The sequence below is a fragment of the Bubalus kerabau genome, chromosome 11, assembly GCF_029407905.1.
Source record: "Bubalus kerabau isolate K-KA32 ecotype Philippines breed swamp buffalo chromosome 11, PCC_UOA_SB_1v2, whole genome shotgun sequence".
NCBI classification, from domain to species: Eukaryota; Metazoa; Chordata; class Mammalia; order Artiodactyla; family Bovidae; genus Bubalus; species Bubalus kerabau.
In genome coordinates, this window is record NC_073634.1 from 34,839,080 (window position 1) to 34,855,157 (window position 16,078).

At 36.3% G+C, this 16,078-nt stretch overlaps 1 protein-coding gene across 42 annotated transcripts in view; it reads right to left on the bottom strand.

The window, feature by feature from the left end:
• Positions 1-16,078, bottom strand: part of LOC129623048 (uncharacterized) — a 367,755-nt gene that overhangs the window by 188,241 nt on the left and 163,436 nt on the right. For 7 of the 42 annotated variants that reach the window (XR_008700274.1, XR_008700276.1, XR_008700272.1 and 4 more), the window contains one exon: positions 6,951-7,109. The exons of 29 other annotated variants lie outside the window; for them this stretch is intronic. The gene's annotated coding sequence lies outside the window, so the exon portion shown is untranslated. Of the gene's footprint in view, positions 1-6,950; positions 7,110-13,742; positions 13,782-16,078 lie in introns of those variants that run through there. 6 more of the 42 variants (XR_008700288.1, XR_008700284.1, XR_008700277.1 and 3 more) reach the window with 1 other exon arrangement.

Here is a 16,078-nt window from a genome sequence, read left to right on the forward strand (position 1 = left end):
TTAGTCTGAGTGAACTCCGGGAGTTGGTGATGGACAGGGAGGCCTGGCATGCTGAGATTCATGGGGCCGCAAAGAGTCGGACATGACTGAGCGACTGAACTGAACTGAACATATACACACTATCATATTTAAAACAGTAAGTAGGATGCTGCTGTTAAGCACATAGGGCTCAGCTCCAAGTTCTGTGATGACCTGGAGGGGTGAGATAGTTGGGGGAGGGAGGCTTAAGAGGTGGAAATATATATATCTGAGTCACTTTGTTGTATAGCAGAAACTAACACAATGTTGTAAAGCAGTTTTACTCCAGCTTTTTTTTTTTTTTTTAAGCAGGATAGGCTTGAATCTCACACACACAAAAAAAAAGACATTTAACTTCATATAAACCTTGATTTTCTCATCCATTAATTGTGGATGAGATAATACAGATAAAAATCTAAATGTAGTTTCTGGCACAAAGTATGCTTTCAGTAATTGTTACTTTTATTTAATAAATGCCCTTTGCATTGAATGGAAAAGAATATATCCAGAATCTAACCATTTATCTTTTCTTCCACCTCTCTTCTTGTGGTTCAAGCTGCAATATCTTTCACCTGGATTATTCATTAACCTCTTATCTTGTCTCATTCCTACCATTCTCTTCATTCTAAGTATATCCTCTACAAAGAAAACCTTTTAGGAAACCTTTCAAAATGTAAGGCAGACCATACAATTCCTATATATATTGGGTTGGCCAAAAAGTTCATAACAGCTTAAAAAAAAAAAGCCTGAATGAACTTTTTGGCCAACCCTTTTAAAAATAAATCAGTTGATTCCCCTATCACTCAGAATAAAACTCATGGCCTTATAAGATTTCGAAAAACACCACAAAATCTGTTTCAACTGCTCTTTACCTTGTTGAGCTGTACCACACAGCTTTCTAGAAATCCCTCACGTATGTCTAGGATACCCCTCCCTGGGCATCTCTGCTCGTCCTTTCTCACTTCTTTCAGATATTTTCTTAATCATTCTCATCAAGGAGGCCTTCACTGATCATCTGATTTCTTTTAAAAAATGACGACTTTTTCCTTAAGTGATTCATACAAATAAGAATTTGAGCAACGTTTAATGTACCAAGAAGAGAATACTACTCAAAATCCCACTGCCCATAAAAAAATGAACAAATAATCAACTTTCTAGACAACTGTCCTTGCAAATAAAAATATGTATGTATACCTACCTACCTACCTATTTATTGAAAGAGATCTACATCTATATCTATAGTACAGATATATCTACTTAGGGCAACCAGAATGCTATTTCGGACTAAAATTACTAGACTTTAAGAAAATAATGGGTAATTAAACTGAAACCCAACAAATTGCTTAACATGGGATAAACATTCCTTTACCGTGATAGCTACCATGTTTGAAATGGCCATAAAGATTGAAAGGAGTGATTATGAAAGGTCAATAAAAATATGAAGTCTCTTTTTGACATATGTTTCAAATTTAGAGGTCTCAATATAACCCTTGCTCTGATGATATAATTAGTACTTCTGTCTTGCCTCCTAAGTTTTATGAGTTATACTATTGACTTTATATTATCTGAAGTTTAATATTAGGCTCCATTCTATAACCATAGTTCTGGCTCTTTAGTTTTAATCTCTAAATAGATTCAATGCTAATAGCTAGAGCAGCTTTTCATTCTAATTGTTGAATTTTCATCTTTTAATGGGTTAGACGTCCTTTTCTTGATTTGAGAAAAAACATTGGTGCTACATTCCCTGGTTTCTTTTATGCGTAAAGGTGTTTCTCCATTAACTTAGTATGTGAACTATACCTCTATGGGCTTCCCTGGTGGCTCAGTGGTAAAGAGTCCACCCCTCAAGGCAGGAGATGCGGGTTCGATTCCCAGGTCAAGAAAATCACCATGAGAAGGAAATGGCAACCCACTCCAGTATTCCTGCCTTGGAAATTCTATGGACAGAGAAGCCTGATGGGCTACAGTCCATGCGGTTGCAGAGCCAGAGTCAGTAACTAAACAACAATAATTTCTCTGCTAAGTACACTCTTTTTTTGGATCACACTTCATTTTCCAACCGTTAAATAGGTGTTTCTCATTATGTCCTGTCACTGAATGCAGTGCTGTGGTGGGTTTATCTGAATCCTACTTAATCCCTCCACTTTTTTTTTTTCTTTCAATGCCTCTACCTACAGGACTGAAAGATTCATTCATAAGGATGTACATTACTGCCAATTATTTTATATATACATATTTTTTCCTGTATTAGATGACATCTTTTCAATGTTAAATTCTCAACTTTTTTCATTTTAGGGAAACCTTATATGATATTTTAATGTAGTTCAGTTCAGTCGCTCAGTCGTGTCCAACTCTTTGCAAACCTATGGACTGTAGCACATCAGGCTTCCCAGTCCATCACCAACTCCTGGAGTTTACTTAAGCTCATGTCCATCGCTTCAGTGATCACATCCAGCCTTCTCATCCTCTCTTATCCCCTTCTCCTCCCACCTTGAATCTTTCCCAGCATCAGGGTCTTTTCCAATGAGTTGGTTCTTCCCATCAGGTGGCCAAAGTATTGGAGTTTCAGCTACAGCATCAGTCCTTCCAATGAATATTCAGGACTGATTTCCTTTAGGATGGACTGCTTGGATCTCCTTGCAGTCCAAGGGATTCTCAAGAGTCTTCTCCCAAGACCACAGTTCAAAAACATCAGTTCTTCAGCACTCAGCTTTCTTTATGGTCCAATTCTCACATCCATAATGACTACTGGAACAACCATAGCTTTGACTAGATGGACCTTTGTCAGCAAAGTAATGTCTCTGCTTTTTAATATGCACTCTAGATTGGTCATAACTTTTCTTCCAAGGAACAAATGTCTTTTAATTTCATGGCTGTAATTACCATCTGCAGTGATTTTGGAGCTCAAAAAAAAATAAAGTCTTTCACTGTTTCCATTGTTTTCTAATATATTTGCCATGAAGTGATGGGACTGGATGCCATGATCTTAGTTTTCTGAGTGTTCATTATTAAGTCAACTTTTTCACTCTCCTCTTTCACCTTCATCAAGAGGCTCTTTAGTTCTTTTTTGCTTTCTGCCATAAGGGTGGTGTCATATGCATACTGCTACTGCTAAGTCGCTTCAGTCGTGTCTGACTCTGTGCAACCCCATAGACAGCAGCCTACCAGGCTCCCCCGTCCCTGGGAATCTCCAGGCAAAAACACTGAAGTGGGTTGCCATTTCCTTCTCCAATGCATGAAAGTGAAAAGTGAAAGTGAAGTCGCTCAGTCATGTCTGACTCTAGCAACCCCATGGACTGCAGCCTACCAGGCTCCTCTGTCCATGGGATTTTCCAGGCAAAAGTACTGAGGTTATTGCTATTTCTCCCAGCAATCTTGATTCCAGCTTGTGCTTCAGCCAGCCCGGTATTTCACATGATGTACTCTGCATATAAGTTAAATAAGCAGGGTGACAATATACAGCCTTAACATACTACACCCTTCCCAATTTGGAACCAGTCTGTTGTTCCATGACCATTTCTAACCGTTTCTTCTTGACCCACATACAGATTTCTCAGGAGGCAGGTCAGGTTGTCTGGTATTCCCTTCTCTTGAAGAATTTTCCACAGTTTGTTGTGATTCACACAGTCAAAGGCTTTGGCATAGTCAATAAGGCAAAAGTAGATGTTTTTCTGGAATTCTCTCACTTTTTTGATGATCCAGAGGATGTAGGCAATTTAATCTCTGGTTCCTCTGCCTTTTCTAAATCCAGCTTGAACATCTGGAAGTTCATGGTTCAAGTACTGTTGAAGCCTCATTTGGAGAATTTTGAGCATTACTTAATGTGTGAGGTGAGTGCAATTGTGCGGTAGTTTGAGTGTTCTTTGGTACTGCCTTTCTTTGGGATTGGAATGAAAACTGTGTTTTCCAGTCCTGTGGCCACTGCTGAGTTTTCCAAATTTGCTGGCATATTGAGTGCAGCACTTTCACAGCATCATCTTTTAGGATTTGAAAGAGTTCAACTGGAATTCCATCTCCTCCACTAGCTTTGTTCGTAGTGATGCTTTCTGAGGCCACTTGACTTTGCATTCCAGGAGGAGAGTGATCACACTGTCATGCTTATCTGGGTCATGAACATCTTTTTTGTATAGTCCTTCTGTATATTCTTACCACCTCGTCTTAATATCTTCTTCTTTCAGTGTTTAATTCTAATGTAAACACTGTTTAATTCTAATCAGTGAATTTTCTTTTCCAGAGAAACAAGCTGTCCTCACGTAGGACTTTTACTTGCTCTTTCATATCTGTTACATTTTCTCCAAAATGCTTAATTATTGGTTATTTTCTTCAGCATTTTTTGATTATCTGAAACTTTTCATATATGCTAATAATGCTTGACTTTCTCTACCTCTGCAATTTCTCCTAAAATTTCATTCTGAAGTATTTCATTTTAGTAAATTAATATTTTACTAACTTGTTCCATAGCATGGAGTACTTGTGGAGCAATATTTGGCATACCTTGGGTGTGTGCTATTCCAAATTGTGTTCTTTTCCTAGATTATATTTACTGTACTTCCCCCGCCCCCCAACCCCTTTCCTTATTTCCATATAGAAACTACCAGCTGTCTCCTGATAGTCTCCCTAATTAATAAAAGCCTAATTTTTAGGCACATGGCTGCTGGATTGACAGTTACTTTTCCAGCCTCCTTCAGAGATAGGTCTGGCTATGAGGTTATGTTCTGAGAGGGTAAAAGGCAGGAAGGCCAGGGGTCTCCAAATGGAGGAAATAGCCTGCAAATGTCGTACATTGTTCTTCTCTCTCCCTTAAAGTGGCAGGAGGAAACAAACGACAAGTGTCAGATTTTTTTCCTCTTAAAATTCTGTGTTGCCACGACACCTGGTTCCACCTGAACTTAACTTTTCTCAAACCTTGAGCTAACCAATTCGTTTTTTCTTATGGAAGTGTTTTTCTTACACTATGTTAATGAAACTGTGTATCTGCTTTGGAATTTGCCTTTCTTCAAAATGGTTCCACCTAAGACTAACCTTTGGCTGATATTAGCTCAGCAAACCAGTATTCATATCAATTGTTTTATGGCCGGAGGATGACGTACCTTGTGCCATCCTATCTCAAAATGCATATTGTGGGAGAAGGGCCTGGTGAAACTCCCTCAGCCTTGAGCTGTCTCTCTTATCTGATTAATAACTTTCTAACAGACATAAAACAGCTTGCTAAAACTAGCACAGGGGTCACTCTCCATCCCCCTTCTAATGTCTATGTCAGAAGCTTCCTCTGTTCCTTTTTCACTTTAATAAAACTCTGCTACACAAAAGCTCGAGTGATCAAGCCTGGTCCCTGGTCCCTAAGCTAAATTTTCTTCGGAGATCACAAATCTGACACCATTCACCATAAGCTGTCAGTTCTGGCCACCCAAATGTAATTATATATATACTTTTTTTTAAGTGAAGCATCTTTTAAAAGGTGGAATATGCACCCTTTAGTGTCCCTTTTCTTGAGTCCTAAAACATGGATACAAGGCTGGAATGTGGTCATTTTGCAGCTATAACTACATGTTGAAACCAGGATCTCTGATTACCTGCTGTTCTTTTAGTAACTAAGTCATGTCTGACTCTTTGCAACCCCATGGACTGTAGCCTGTCAGGCTCCTCTGTCCATGGGATTTCCCCGGCAAGAATACTGGAGTGGGAAGAATACATTACCTTCTTCAGGGGATCTTCCCTCCCAGGCATAAACTCTTGTCTCCTGCACTAGCAGGTAGATTCCTTACCACTGACAGCCATGAAAAAACATGGAACATCTATCTGTGGACTCTTTTAACATGAGAGCAACAGTTCTTAAAAATCTTGTTTAAACTTGGAATTTATTTTAATTGCAGCTGAAACTAATCCTAACAGATAACCCCTCTCTATTTCTTCCTCCCCATTCCTCTCCTTATTTCCTCTCTGGTCACATCTCTACATAATTTCATGCCGTTTTTCTTCATTATGCTCATGCTTCACAGCTTTATTCAGGCCTGTGTTGGCTGTCATGTTCTGTAGGAGATGTTTCCATTATTCCCTTTGGAGACCTCTTTGGTTTGCTCTCCAAGTGACAGCCTCTGAGCAGGGTTTTGTGTTCTGTCTGTTCATTAGTCTGTGGCCTGAGAACTGGAGCATGTGTGTGGAATTGGCATCATCTGAGAAGTTTGGCATCTTGAGGAAAGGGAAAAGGTCAGAGGCATTCAAATGTTGGCTCTGCCACTTGCCAACAGTGCAGTCATGGGTAAATTATTTAACTTTGCTATACCTCAGTTTCCCCATTTTTAAGGAAGTATGCAATTAAAACCCCTATCACAGGTATGAAATGAAAAACAAATAAGACAGTAAAGCAAAAGTGTTTAGAAGTCCACATGGTACATTAAGAGAGCTGTGTTTGAATGTAATCCCATTGTTTAATGTGACCATACATGAACTTTGATGCTGTTTCTTAGTTTTTTTTTTTTTATGTTAAACATCGAGTACCCTTTACCTAGGGCCCCATTTCACTAGCATAGGTACCCTTGATCTTTGTGGTTTTCTACCAACCCAGTGTGGGTATCAACCTCCATCCCTCTACACCCTCCACAGAGCCTAGTCTTTTACTGAATTGCATTTGCACATTGTTTATCTATCTCACAGGCACTGAAATCTTTCTTGTCTCCTTTATTTCAGATTCCAGTTGGAAAAGAGGAAGCTAATCTCTACCTAGTAGTCCTGGGTCTCTAGCAGCAATAATTTTGCAATTCTGTCATAAACTTTGGGTAAATATTTAATTACTTCGAGGCTCATAACTTCTTTCTACTTACATAACATCCTACCAACTCTACATCAGAGCTATAATCCTGACTTGTTTTGATGTCTTCTATCATAGATCTCAAAGAACTTCTAGAAACTTCCTCTGCATCTCAAGGTTGTTCATCTTATTGGACACTAAGCACTTGGGGGTCATGGAAGTTAAGAACAGTGTGGGAGCAGAAGAAACTGAGTCCACATAACTTTATTTCAGCCCAGTGCCTATCCCCTCATTAATCTTTCCCAGGTCCTCTCTGAGGCATTTTGTCTCACAGCTGCAGAGCCTGAAGCAGTGAAATAAACAGAGGTAAAAAATGATGACACAAAAATCCTAATCACAAGCTGTAAGATTTCACCATTTATACATGCTCTACATCTCCCCAATTAATTGAATCTCCTTTCAACAAACTGGCTCTTTTCCCTTCCTTAAGGAAAATAACTACAGAACAACTCTGATGGTTCAAAAACTGGCCCATATTTGAAGGCACATTTGCTGTGAAGTATTTTTAAATTGTAGATGAAGACTGTCTGCACTCTGTATTCCTGACCCAGAAAACATAAACTCTGCTTTGTTATATATTAAGCTGTCAGCTTTGACCCCATTTTATATTTGGCGGTGGATTGTTGCCATTACCCTTCCATTTATTTTTGAAGTGGGAAAGTATTTTTTTACAAATTGAATATTTATGAAAATTCATCAAATAACATTTATCTTAAAAATCCAGTATATAAAAGCCTGCAGGTTGTCTTTTACCTGCAGTGATAAATACTGGGAAGATTAGGAGAAGGTGCATTAATTTTGTTCAAGCACATACAGAGAGAGGTGACAGATGACAGGTGAAACTGGTAGCAGAAACAGTTTGCCATGCTTCCACAGGCTAGACTCTAGCAAGTGAGAGGAAACCATGGAAAGAAATAGAAATGGAAATGTCTTGACATTATTCTGACAAACAAGATGGTCTGTCTGTGTCATGCTGTTCCTGGAAAACACATATTAGATATATATTTTGCAATTATATGCCCAAGTTTTACTAAGTTAGAGAGCCATTCCTTTTTCTTTTTTGAAAAAAAAAAAAAAAATCCTATAGCCTTAAAAAAATACAAACCAATAAAAATGGCCCCTTAAAATTCTTTTCAAACTTTATCATTGCAGTAAGTACCAAGAAAAGTGATACAAAGGAAAATGCCATTACAGAAAAGGTCAGAGTTGAGTATGATTATGGATATCACACTTGAGATATGCAGTTATATCAAACTGAAAATATATTAGCTACTGTGGAATAGATACAATAGACATGAACTAAAGTAGGGAGGATATATCCCAGATTCTTTTCTTCAAATCCTAGCAGACCTAGGTAAGAGAATGCTTTCATTTTTAAAAATTCTGAACATTTTAAAGGTTGATTAAAGAGGCCAGTTATAATTATATATATACATGTATATGTATGTGTGTGTGTATATATATATATATATATATATATGTTTACTTTCCAAATACTTTTTACAGGATGGTTAATGGAAAGGCTTTCCTTGTTGTCAAACTTGTTAAGAGCTGGTGTGTGTGCTCCTCGAAACTATACAACATTTAGAACCACATGACACTCACAGAAAAAATTAAGGTAAAAGTAAGAACCAAATAACAATTATTGATGATTTAAACTCTGCTAAACTATGTATGTTCTACCAAGGCAAATAGCAATATTGAAATACTACCACATCCATTTAGTAACTAATAATTTTTTTTCTTTTAGCTTTGGCCACATAGGAAATTTTGTAAATCATGGAAACACAATTATCAAGTTTGCACTTAAGGTAATTAATCTGAAACTCATATTCATATTAAAATGAATCCGATATTATCTACCCACTTCCTCTGAGATAGCTTTCTCCCTGATCTTTTTCAGTCTGGCTTCCTCCCTAAACATAATACTCAAACCACAGTTTCTTTCCAGTCTTTAAAAAAATTCTATATTTCTCTAAAATATATTCCTATGTCAACAATATCTATTGCTGCTTAAGTGTTTCCACTTCAAAAAGTGAAACCTCAAAATAAAAATACACACACACACAAACACAATATGTATTTTATCGTATTTTCTGGATTAAAAAATAATAACATTGGGTATATTTTTAGCTGCAAGAAAGAAAGATCTAACTTAAATAGCAATCTAATTAATTGACCCAAACAATAAAGCCCAAACAGGGCAGTTCTTTGAGCTGAGAAATTCAATAATATCATCAGGAGCCCAGGCTTTAGTTATTCCTCCCTTCTGCTAACCACAGAAATTATTTCAGTGTAAAACTTTTTCATCTAAGTGGTCTTAAAGTAACCATGAGGAATAGGAAGGCATACATACTGTCTTCTTTGTGTCTATAACTTCATGTGCTCCCTGAAAGCTATTCCTTAACAGTACAGATGACTACCAAACTTTTGCAAATATCTTTCAGCATCTCATGGGCTAAAACTAGGCCACATGACCTTACTTCTCTCCAAGTAAGGGAATGGAATTTTGTTTTTACAACTGGTGTTTATTATAGTTGAGTTCAAATTTTTAAAATTTTGTTTTCCTTCTGTAGTTTTTATCTCTTCAAGATTCATTTTTAAAATTTATATTACATTTCACCATCTTAAATACATTTTATATTTTATTCATATTTTATATTTCACTTATATGAAATATAAATTCATATATATAGTATATATATGAATTGATATAGTTCTTTGTTTTAAAAGTATTTATTGGTATAGTTCTTTGTTTTAAAAGTAAATGGATAAAAAAGGTGAATGAATGACAAAAAATTAAGTTTAAGAATTGTGAATTTGCAGAAGTTACCTACCTATGGAAGTTGGTGATACTTTACATTTTTATTGAGAACTGAATTGAGATAAAATCTATTTTAATAAAGTATAGAGATTTGATAATCAGCAAATTTAATAATAAAACTAAGAGGACTCACTTGACACTTGAAAGAATTAATTAAAGACAAATAAAGGACTTTTTTTTTTTTAGAGTTTTGACAGATGAAATGAGTAAGGATTTACAAAGTACTCAAAGTGCCATAGCATAAGAATTGTGAATATTATGAGGCATAGAACACAGGCCCTTACCATGAAGAAATCAATACCTTGAAGTTTCAGAAAATTATGTGAAAGATTAAATGGCAATAGAAAATAAACAAGAGTTGAATACAGCCAAAGTAGATGTCTTATTAAATATATTATAATTTGTGAACTGAATTATCAAATAATAATTTCTACTAGAGGTCACAGGCAGAAAAACCATTAAATGAACAAAAGAAACTCATTAATGAGAAGTTATTGCAAAGCAAAATATAAATTTACCTTTATTGGTAACACTATGAAATAGTTAAGGAAGAAGAAGAAAACCTTACATAAATTCAGAATGTAAGAGGAGGGAATATTATTGGGTTGGCCAAACCTGAATGAATTTTTGGCCAACCCAATACATTATAAAGTAAGCAAATGCTTGATTAAAAAAAAAAACAAAAAACAAGATAATATAAGAAAATTGCAGACCAAATACTTCTCCAGAATATAGATACCAATACCTTAAAATGATATTCACAACTCCAATCTGACCACTAAAAAAGATGACCTAGAGGAGCTTATTTCAGGTATGCCAGACTGTTTTAATATGTGAAATTCCATCAGTGAAATGGGGAACACATGTATACCTGTGGCAGATTCATTTTGGTATTTGGCAAAACTAATACAATTTTGTAAAGTTTAAAAATAAAATAAAATTTAAAAAAAATAAATAAAAAAAGAAATTTACCATAGTAACAGAATAAAAGAGAAAAATCATAACAGAATAAAAGAGAAAATATACAGAAAAAGCATTTGGAAAAAGTTTAGTCATCTATTTGATTTTGTAAAAACTTCTCGGTAAGTTAGAAAAAGAAGGAAACATCCTCGATCTGAGAAAGAAAGGATATCTATGAAAACCTCAGAACATCTCACTTAATGGTTAAATATTGAATGTTTTCCACAAGATAAATATGTGCTCTTAAAAGTTCTAATCAACATTGTACTGGAGGTTTCAGCAACTACAATAAGACAAAGAATAAAAGCAAAAGTCTATGGGGTTGCAAAGAGTCAGACACAACTGAGCAACTGAACTGAAAAGGGAAAGATTTATAGGCAGTTAAGTAAGATGTGAGAGCTTCCCAGGTGGCTCAGTGGTAAAGAACCCGTCTGTCAATGCAAGAGTCTGTGAATTTGATCCCTGGGTCACAAAGATCACCCAGAGAAGGAAATGGCAGCCCACTCCAGTATGCTTGCCTGAGAAATCCTATGGACAGAGGAGCCTGGCGGACTACAGTCCATAGAGTCGCCAAAGGGCCATACAAGACTTAGCAACTAAACAACAGCAAGTAAGATGTTTACTGCCTTTATTTAGAAACAACATATTGTTAATATAGAAATCTTAAAGTATCTACTTTAAAACTAGTAGATTTAATAAGTTAATTTAGCAAGATCAAAGAATGCTAGTTAGTGTGTTAGTCACTCAGTCATGTCCAATTCTTTGCAACCCCCAGGACTGTAGTCCACCAAGCTCCTCACCATGGAATTCTCCAGGTACGAATACTGCAGTGGGTTGCCATTCCCTTCTCCAGGGAATCTTCCCAACCCAGGGATCAAACCCAGACCTCTCGCATTGCAAGCAGATCCTTTACCATCTGAGCCACAGGGGAAGCCCAGATATACAAAAAATTTTAACATACAAGAAAATCAATTGTATTTCTGAGACCAGGAGTAACCAATTGTTATGTGAACGAATACCATTTATATTTGTACCATTTATATTTGTACCATAACCCATAAGATACTTAGAAAAACATTCACATATAAAGTGCAAGATCCCTACACTGAAAACAAAACATCACTTAGAAAACATTTTAAAACTCTGAATAACTAGAAAGAAATACAGTATTTATTAAAGAAGACAATATTATTTTCAAGTCTCCCCTATTTGACTTGCAGATTGAATGCAATACAATAAAAGTCCATTTATCTTTTTATAGAAATTGGCAAGCTGAATCTAAAATATATGTGAAAATGAAAAGAGTATCGGACATGACTTAGCAACTGATCAACAGTACAGTGCAGGGTAAGAATCTAGAGGATGAAAATGAGTCTTAACCCCAAACTAATGTTAACCACAGTAATTTGAAATGATTCAAAGATCTACACAGAAAAGCTAAAAATATAAAGCTTCCAAAGTGAATCATGAAAGATTAACTTCACATGCTACAGTATGCAAAAAAATGTCCTGGGCACAAAAAGCACTAATCAAAAAATAATAATAAGGGAAAGATTGAATTTTATCAAAGTTAAGAACTTCTATTCATCAAGAACGGGTGTTAAGAAAGTCGGATCAAAGGCTTAGAGAAAATATTTTCAAAATGTATATTTTACAACAGACTTGGAGTGTATTTAGAATGTACAATGAGTTCTATGAATCCATAAGGAAAACAAACGGATTTAAAAATGGCCATGAAACTTGAATAAATTTTTCAAAAAAGAATATATAAAACTGACCAGTAAGTAAATGAAAAATGTCATCCATAAGAAGGAAAATGCAAATTGAAACTTTAATAAGATACCATTTCAAAGCCATCAAAATGGCTCAAACTAAAAGACTGATGATAATGTTGGGAGATAGGAAACTGGTGGTACTCTCATAAGTTGCTGATGGGAGTATACAATGAAACGCCCCGTTTAGAGATATATTTGACAATTTCTTAAAAAGGTAAACATGTATCTTTTGATTACAACCTAACAAACTCATTTCTAACTATTTTCCCAAGATAAATAGACACAAGTCCATAAAAAGAACTGTACAAACATGTTTTTAGTAGCTCTATTCATAAAATTAAATAACTGGTTAAAAAAAAAAAACTCAGAAAACCCTCAATGTCCATCAGTAGAAGAATGGATAAACAAATGATTTGTTTACCATTCAATCAATGGTAAACTACTCTGCAATTAAAATGCAATTACTGATATAGTCAGTGATAGGAATGAATCTCCAAAACATTGTGATGAACAAATGAATCCAGACACAAAGAGTAAGTGACATATATATTGCATTTGTATCAAGTTAAAAACTAGGCAAAACTTATCTACCGTGGTGGAACAGGAAATTGTTGCTTCCAGCAGATTTGGTGGCCTGGGTGGTGAAGAACAGGAAAACATGATAGATATATTCTGAATTATAATGTGGCTATAGGTTATCTGGCTGGATACACCTGTCAAAACACAAGCTATACACTTAAGTTATGTACAGTTCAATATATATGAACCTGCCTCAAGTATGTGTGTGTAGTGGGTGTGTATATGTGTATATATACACACACTTGAGGCAGATATATAAGTTTTACCCCAAGTAGAACTTATATACCTCTTGATGGAGAAATCCATATATTTCAAGGGATAGTCATAGAGAGTAACTATCACCATCTCCTACCGAACATGACCCTTTGTTAATAATTAGGCAAATGTGAATCTACGGTAATTGAGCCAGGCTAGATAACAACACGGAGAAGGCAATGGCACCCCACTCCAGTACTCTTGCCTAGAAAATCCCATAGACGGAGGAGCCTGGTAGGCTGCTGTCCATGGGGTTGCGAAGAGTCGGACTCGACTGAGCGACTTCACTTTCACTTTTCACTTTCATGCATTGGAGAAGGAAATGGCAACCCACTCCAGTGTTCTTGCCTGGAGAATCCCAGGGACGGGGGAGCCTGGTGGGCTGCCGTCTATGGGGTCACACAGAGTTGGACACAACTGAAGTGACTTAGCTTAGCTTAGCTTAGATAACAACAACAAAACAACAACAAACAAGTGGGAGTAAATATGACTACAAATGTAGGCAATACTAGGTGATTATTACCTAAGCAAGTCCTTTGTCTTCACTGAATCTGTTTCTCATCTGTAGAATCAACATGATTATGTGTCAGGGGATTTTGTCATCATTTTTTTCTTGAAACATTTTATCTATAAACACAACATACAGAAATAAAGGCAGAACTTCCCTAGTTGAAGTGGAGTGGGGCTTCAGTACACATCCATACAGGCCTGCCTGTTTCCACTGCAGTGGGTTCCAGTGCATCTCTGGGGAACCCTATGATTCTGACAAAGATACTTCAAAGCTCTGTCTTTGAAAGCTTTAGCCTCAAAGTAATTAATCTGCAATTTATTTTTAATGCAATTATATTTCAATGCTCATTTTAATGGTATATTATTTATTTACATACACACAAAGCACTGTATAAGTCTAATGTGTACTGCATAGTGATCTGACTTACACATACCACGGAGTGATTATCACAATAGGTAAATGAACATCATCCCATACAAACTAAATGGAAAAAAATTTTCTTCTGATAAGAATGCTTAGATTTATACTCTCTTGACTATCATAAACAACAAATGGCAGTGTTAATTATGTTCATTATGTTGTACATTACATCCTTAGTACTTACTTATAATTGGAAGTTTGAACTTTTTGACTACTTTCAGCCAATTGCCCCTCCCCACACCTCTTCTCACCTCTGGTAACCCCAAATCTGACCTCTTTTTCTATGAGCTTGTTTTGAAGAATAATGGACCTACAATACTATGTTAGTTCCTGTTACATGACATAGTGACTCAATATTTTGATACATTTCAAACTGATCACCATATTAAATTCAGTTACCATCTGTCACCATACAAAAATATTACATAGTTATTGACGATATTCCCCATACTGTTTTTTTTCGTACCTGTGACATTTATTTTGCAACTGGAAGTTTGTACTTCATGATCTCCATTACCTATTTCTTTCCTCTCCTGACTCTCCTCCCCTCTGACAACACTTATATTTTCTCTGTATCTATAATACTCTTTGTTTTGTTATATTTGTTCAATTTTAGAGTCCATGTATAAGTGAAACCATACAGGATTTGTCTTTGTCGGTCTGGCTTATTTTACTTAGCATAATACCCTCTAGTTCCATCCACGCTGCTACAAAAGGCAAGATTTCATTCTTTTATGAGTAATAGTCCAGTGTATGTGTATATTTATCAATCTATGTGCCCAGTCACTCAGTCGTGTCTTACTCTTTGTGACCCCATGGTGTATAGCCCACCAGCTCCTCTATCGATGGAATCCTCCAGGCAAGAATACTGGAGCAGGTTGCCATTTCCTACTCCAGGGGATCTTCCCAACACAGGGATCAAACCCATGTCTCCTGTGTCTTCTGCACTGGCAAGTGGATTCTTTCAATTTAGCCACCTGGGAAGCCCCATAGAAAGAGAGTGAGATACACACCACATTTGTTGCATTTGTCTATTGATAGGCATTTAGGTTTATTCCATATCCTGGCTATTGCAAATAATTCTTCATTGAACATGGGGGTGCACATATTTTTTTGAATTAGTATTTTTGTTTTCTTCAGATAAATACCAAGAAGTGGAAGTTTTGCTAGATCTATTAGCCTGCTGGAACTATTTGGTAGTTCTATTTTTAATTTTTGGAGAAATCTGCATGCTGTTTTCTGTAGTGGTTGCATCAATTTACATTCCCACCAACTGTGTTCAAGTGTTCACTTTCCTCTACATCTTTACCAACACAGATTTATTGCCTTTTTGATAATAGCCATTCTGACAGGTATGAGATGATATCTCATTGCAGTTTTGATTTGCATTTCCCTGATGATTAGAGATGTTGACCATCTTTTCATATACCAGTTGATCATTTGTATGTCTTCCTTGGAAAAAAGATGTTAAGATTCCCTGCCCATTTTAATGGCACCCCACTCCAGTACTCTTCCCTGGAAAATCCCATGGATGGAGGTGCCTGGTGGGCCACAGTCCATGGGGTGGCTAAGAGTCGGACAAGACTCAGCGACTTCACTTTCACTTTTCACTTTCCTACATTGGAGAAGGCAATGGCAACCCACTCCAGTGTTCTTGCCTGGAGAATCCCAGGGACGGGGGAGCCTGGTGGGCTGCCATCTATGGGGTTGCACAGAGTCGGACATGACTGAAGCAACTTAGCAGCAGCAACAGCCCATTTTTAAATCAAGTTTTTTGTTTTGTTTTGTTTTTGAAGTCGACTCAAGTAAGTTATTTGTATATTTTGCAATTAACTTCATATCAGATATATCATTTGCAAATATCTCCTTCCATTCAAAAGATATATCATTTGCAAATATCTCCTTGCATCCAATCTTTTCCCCATTGC